Here is a 6,722-nt window from a genome sequence, read left to right on the forward strand (position 1 = left end):
TTGAAGTGACGGCTGGAGAAAATTTTGAAGGGGAGGAGGGTTTTGCGCGACAGGAGAGAGAAAGGAGGGTTTAAAATCGTGATTTCCCAAATTACTATTTTGCCTTTCTATGTATTTTGACCGTATTTTCTTCATTAAAACTCCAATTCGAGCCCACTTTGTGTTTACGGACTCGTTTCGTCGTGCTCTACGCAAAAATGTGTGTGGAATTGTCAAATTTCTTCTTGGTCAAAATGTCAACTTTTCGTTAATAAATTATTCCAAAGGCAAAATTGTCTTTTCCTTTTAATAAATTACTAATTGAATATTAATTAAGGTTTGGGTTTTACAGCATGCATCATCTCTCATCCCTGAAACCCCTGCAATTTTGAGCCTTCCTCCTCCAGCTCTTCCCATTTTCCCTTCTGTCGTGCAACCTAGGAGCTTGATGAAGCTTTCGTCAAGCTGCTGGAAATATGCTAAAGTCACCCATGCTTTCGTAAAGCCACCATAATCTCTGTCTCTCTTTCTCCTCTGCAAATCCTTACGAAATCATTACTTCAAGCCTCTGTTCCTCATAGGAAACCCAAGCCTTCTCTCTCTCATGCTAAACTCGTGAATGCTCAGCTCCCATGCCACAAGCTTCTCATGCCAAGCCAAGAATTTATCTGTAAGCGATCGTTGGTTTCATTGGTGAAGAAGATCAGGGTGTTTCCTAAGGCTTAGCTACCCTTTCGAGACACTCTTGGGGCCTGATCCTTGAACTCAGACACAGGGGCAGCTTCACCTGTTTCTCTTTTCGGCAGCCCAAGCCCATTCGTCAGGCTGTTGGTAAAAAAAGATCCCTACAACTATTATATGTCTCAACTTAATCATGCATGTTATTTCCAATTTACCATAATGCCCTCGCAGTCCACGACCCTCCTGCTTCGATGGAAAAAGCCATTTGTATTTTTACACAAATAAAATTTTATAGTAGAAAATTTGGTGTGGAAAGTGAAAAATATTGGAAAGAGATGAATTTGTATGAAGATTTGGTATGGAAAGTGAATAATATTGGTAGGTATTTATAGAAAAAAATTTCAGAATTTTTTGATATTTTTTACAAATTTTTTGGAATTTTTTTTCAATTTTTTTAAATAAAAAATTGGACAGTCGTTGGATTGGATAAGATTTTTGGATCAGAGGCTCCAGGAGAAGCCACGTGGCTTGTAGTTGTTGATTTTTTTGGGATGGTGGGTCAGCGCTGACGTCAGCAGCTTTCGGGCTACAACCCAGTCGATTCTTACCTGTGGACTTGCTTAGACTGGACCTTGCGCTCTAGAGGGGGATTTGGGGCCTGGGGTTGCCTTTTGCCCGAGCCAGGCCCTTGCGCTGGAGGTGGCCTAAGACTTGGATGGTTTGTGTTAAACCACTCTAAGTAGTTTGCTTTGTTTGGGGTTTTAACCCCCTTTTATTCCAAAAATAAAATAAAATCAAGGAACACATGCACTCGTAAAATTGAAACAAAAATTGTAAAACAAAGTCATTCGAAATTTATAGTGGTCGAAATAAAGCCACCATGAAATCATAAGGGAATTGGGTCATTATAGTTGTTACGTAACGGCCCAAGCATCCAACACATTAAACCCATTAATTATCCCATATACCAAGTCAAACGATTAATTGATTAATGGCAGGGATAGACCCAAAAAGACACATGCTATCCAAAGGTTGTATATAGAAGCTAACCTCCATCAAAAGGAAGAGATAATTGTTTCTGAAACCTGGAACTTTACTATTGCATAGCCTGATTTAGGCATAAGAGACCTTTTCACGCACACCATGCTGTGCACAAATGCTTAATTGTCATTTTTTTTTTTTTTTTGGTTTTCAGAATACAAATGTCTTTCCTAGATGTTAGGAGTGAGCATGGTATAGTACGGTACGGTATTGAGCTCATACCATTATCGATACCGGAAATTAAAACCGGTATGGTATGGTATGAGATTATCGTTTGCCAAAGTTAGTACCATACCGTACCATGCCAAATCTATATCGGTACGGTATTGGTACTATTTTGGTACCAAAATGACACAACTAAAAAATGCAAGACGGAATGAATAAGACAATAAAAATAGCTACTAAATTTCATAATTCATTCATATGATATGCCCTAAGAATCCAAAGCTCAGACTGAAGCTTGAAGACAAAACACAACTTTTATATGTACAAATTAGATCCTAATAAAACATATTTAAGCCACTGCAAATGCGAGACCCTATTGTTAAATAAAACATCTACTTCATGAAAAAGAAAAATCTTCTCAAGAAATGAAAAGGAAAAAGGTCTTAAGAGTACATAAAGAAATTAACCTCAACTTAATTGATACTTGACCAACCGGATTGCTCATGTCTCAAGCTTATTTAGCAAGATCCTCTCTGAAGAGTACGAATTATTCACAAACCCAAGTAGCTCGCTCTCGTTAAACCACAGTTAATTAGCTCCAAATAATATTCAGTACAAACTCCTACGAATAGTAGCCAAATATGGAGAAAAGTGGAAGTTAGATAATTATCAAATTAATATCCTGAGTACATATATATATCTAGGATCTAAGTTGCATAAACATTGATGAAAGAAAGTAAATAACAGCTACCCAAATCTCCAGTAGCCTCAAGAAATTCTTCTTTTTTATCTGTATAAATTTGCAAACGGGACTTTGTAAAATCTCCTTCCTTCCTTCACAATTCATCACAACAACTATATGTTTCTATTTGAACATGTTTATATTTCGGTACGGTACGGTATTGACCTGTACCAAATACTTGATACTGCTACCATACCATATTCTATTGGTACGGTAATTATCTTCCCATCCCGAATGAAACGGTATGAAATCGGTATAATACGGTATAATTAGTGTACGATTTCGGTATTTCGATTTTAAATGCCCACCCCTACTAAATGTCAAAAAACATTTTTCCCATAATTATAAATTTTATTAGGCCATTTCTAACCCAAAGGGCTAAAATCCAAATTGAAGATTTTTATTTTGAAACCTATCTCCACCCATTATATTGTATGGAGCTAAAAGCCTGCCTAGGAAATAAGGCAGGCTAAATTTAGCGTGATGTTTGGCATGGACGGATAAAGTGGTGCCCAACGAAGGAGCCCATGTGTGCAGTTGATGGAAGCGGGCCCCAACTCTTCAGTTGTGTTGGCCACTCCAACTAATGAGTTTGTAGTATGTAGTTGCTAGTAGAGGTGGGAATGGTACGATATTGAGCTCGTATCATTATTAATACTGGAAATTAAACCGATATGAAATTATCATTTGTCAGAGTTGATACCGTATCATACTGTGCCAAATCGGTATCGATATCATTTCGAAATCAAAATAACACAACCAAAAAATAAACCAATTCAATATTTACATGCAGTAACCAATGCATATACCACAACAGGCACCAATTTATAAAAATAAAAACAGAGCAGCAACCAATTTAGCTCAGGTGGCCATTGGGAAGGATAAAAACAAAGCAGCAGCAACCAATAAAAACATCAGGCACCAATTCATGATGTAATTAACAAAAACAAATGCAGATTTTGTATGTGAAGGAGAATTTTCGAGTCCTATGCAGCTCCATAACCAATAACAAAGCTCAGTCAATTTTTAACAAAGCTGAGAATGGAAACTATTAAAATAGTAACAAAGCAAACGTTGCATGCTTGGTTTATTTTTACATAAAGATTCTTGTTCTTATCTATAAACTCTGTCATAATACTTCTATTTTAAGTCCAATGTCGCTTGAGCAGTGCTAGTGATTTTGACAGAGAACTTATATTTGGAACTGGAGGGAGCCATATTTATTATATCAAAAAAGGTGATGATGTTCATTAAAGAAAAACCTCTTGTAATAAGAAGTATAAACTTTCAAATACCAGATACACCAAAGGTGGACACCCTAGCCATCTTATAATTAATCGATAGATCCATAAAGCAGTTAACAGATAGATTCCTCACACCATGACAAATGAAGAGCCATGTATATTTGTCATCAAGTGGAAAGTCTAAAAAACTCTATTTATAACACTACTACAAAAAGTGAAAAAGACGACCAGAAAACAACGACGGTCTAAGTGAAAACCGTCGTGGTTTATAAAAAGACGACGGTTCTAAAAACACCGTCGTGTAATACAACCTTAGACAACTAAAAAATGGAGTTTCAAATGGCTGTTCAAAAACAACGACGTACATAATTAAACAACCGACGTCTATTTGAAACAGATTTCCGCAGTGTAAAATCAATGCCAACAAAGAACGGCAGAAGTTATGAATCGACCGACGTAGAAAGTAAAGACGACGATTTCAATAAAAACTGCCGTTTTTACTCATAAAATAACACGACGAGGTTTTCGTATAAGACGCCGTATAATTACAAACAAATCCACGGCTTTAAAATACAAAATATCGCCGTATTAAATTAATTTACAACGACGGAAAATATAAATATAACGACGTCATTCTCGTATAGTTCTACGACGTTATCTTTAAATCGTACAATAAAATTTATCGTCGTATTTATTCATTTTATACGTCGTACCTTTAATTTTAACGGTCGTCTTAATAAGAATTTTTGTTAACAATTTATTTCTTTGATTTTCTTATCCTACGTCGGTAGATCTACTTAATGACAAGAATTGAAATAACCACGACGGTTTATATAGAACACCGCCGACATAATCAGATTTGTCTGAGATCCCAAGGGTTACGAAATCTTACCAGATGGAACTCTGTTCCACATCATAATCTTAACAGATGACACAGATTTGCAAATATTGAGTCGTGTTAGTTTACAAATTCTAGAACATTAATTTCCCTTATTTTAAATTTCCTCGGGAAAGAAAAATCTATTTATCACGCTTTGGAATTGAAAACTAAAACTGAAAGAATACGGGAAAAAAAACTCTATTTATAATTTAAAATTAAAATCCACGTCGGTTGTAGTACACTTAACGACGTTTAACAAAATAATCTACGTCGGTAATTATAAATCTACCGCCATCTTAACTTAATATAGACGACGATAAAAGACGACGGTAGAACAGAAAACCGCCGTTGTTTCAGTTTCTTTAACATATCTTTCTGCAGGACTTGTGTAGTTCAAAGCATTGACAATGTCTTCATCATATCTCCCAGAAACTACTGATTCAATTGCTCATGCTTTAGAGGCCATCTGAAGCCATTTCTATTCTTTATCGCATTCTTGAAACCCATCTTCTTCTTCTGAAGCTCTACGGATAAAGGAAGAGGCTATCACAAATCCGACGGATCTTCTTAGGCAAGAAAATCAAGCAGAGGATCAGGCACATCTGATCTTCAGATTTCCCTGAGAAGCGAACTTTCCTTCGACAGCGAGTGGAGGCCAGGCTTGCATCTCTTTTGATGGAAAGCAAGGAGTATTCAGAAGCACTAAGTGTCCTATCAGGCTTGATCAAGGAAGTGAGAAGGCTAGTTGACAAGCTTCTTCTTGTGGACATATATTTGATGCGAGTAAGAGAGGAAGAACTTGGAACCTTAAATGTAAACCGAAAATGAATGAAAGCGACAAATTTATAGAATAAATTTTTAAAACCAACGGCGGTCCTTACAAAAAAAACGCCGTTTAAATTGTAAAATCAACGTCGGTATGATAGACGTATATTACAGGAATCCACGTCGGTAAATTAATAAAAACGACGTGTTAAATAATCTACCATGACGCGAGTTATTACTTATGTACTTTAATTTTTGAGTTTACTACGACGGTACCTACAAACTACTGTCGTATTTATTTACCACGTCCGAAGTTAAATGTACCGTCGTATTTTGTAATTTATACGTCGTAGTTATATGTAACCGCCATATTATTTTTTTGAAATGGTTTTATATGTAAGCAACTTTTCGTCTACTTGACTTACACATTTGTTGTTTTTATATTCTTATTTTATTTAAATCTGTCATCCAAAAAAGAAACTTTACATATTGCAGAATATTAATTTCCTTCGTTTTAAATTTCCTCCGGAAAAAAAACTCTATTTATAACGCACTGTAATTGAAAAATAAACTGAAAGGTCACGGGAAAAAAAATTCTATTCATAATTTAAAAATTAAAATCCACGTCGGTTATATTAAACCTAACGACGTTAAATGAAATAATTCCACGTCGAATGAAAAATATTGCGTCGTGTTAGTTAAAAACGACGTAGTTAAATGTAACCGCCGTATTATTTTTTTGAAATGGTTTTATATGTAAGCAACTTTTCGACTTACACATGCACTGTTTCCAAACCCGATTAAAAATTTCAATCTCCCAGAGAAACCTTTTCGTCTTTTTTCCTTGTCAGAGCATTGTCAGAGTTTCTCATCGTCTTCCTCTCGTCTTCTTCGTCGTCTCTGAACTTAAACATCGATCATCTTCCTCTTGCTTTCATTGCACGCAAAAGGTAAGCTTTCATTTTCACTATTTTGGTTACTGTTTTGCATGCTCATACGTTTTTTGTTTGAAAAATCTTTTGACCTTTTTTCTGGCCAAAATCATTTTACTTCTTTCCAAGTTTGATAAAATATACAGACAAAGAGGGAAAGTTTCCAACTTTGAAGACAACTACATCAACTAAATAAGACGACGGTAGACCACGACGGTTCGTCAGTTGTTCTAGCGTCGTCTGAAAATTGACAAAGTTGTTTTTAAAATAATAGTCTTTTTTTATATGCTTGT

The sequence above is a fragment of the Prunus persica genome, chromosome G8 (genome assembly GCF_000346465.2).
Source record: "Prunus persica cultivar Lovell chromosome G8, Prunus_persica_NCBIv2, whole genome shotgun sequence".
Classification (NCBI taxonomy): domain Eukaryota; kingdom Viridiplantae; phylum Streptophyta; class Magnoliopsida; order Rosales; family Rosaceae; genus Prunus; species Prunus persica.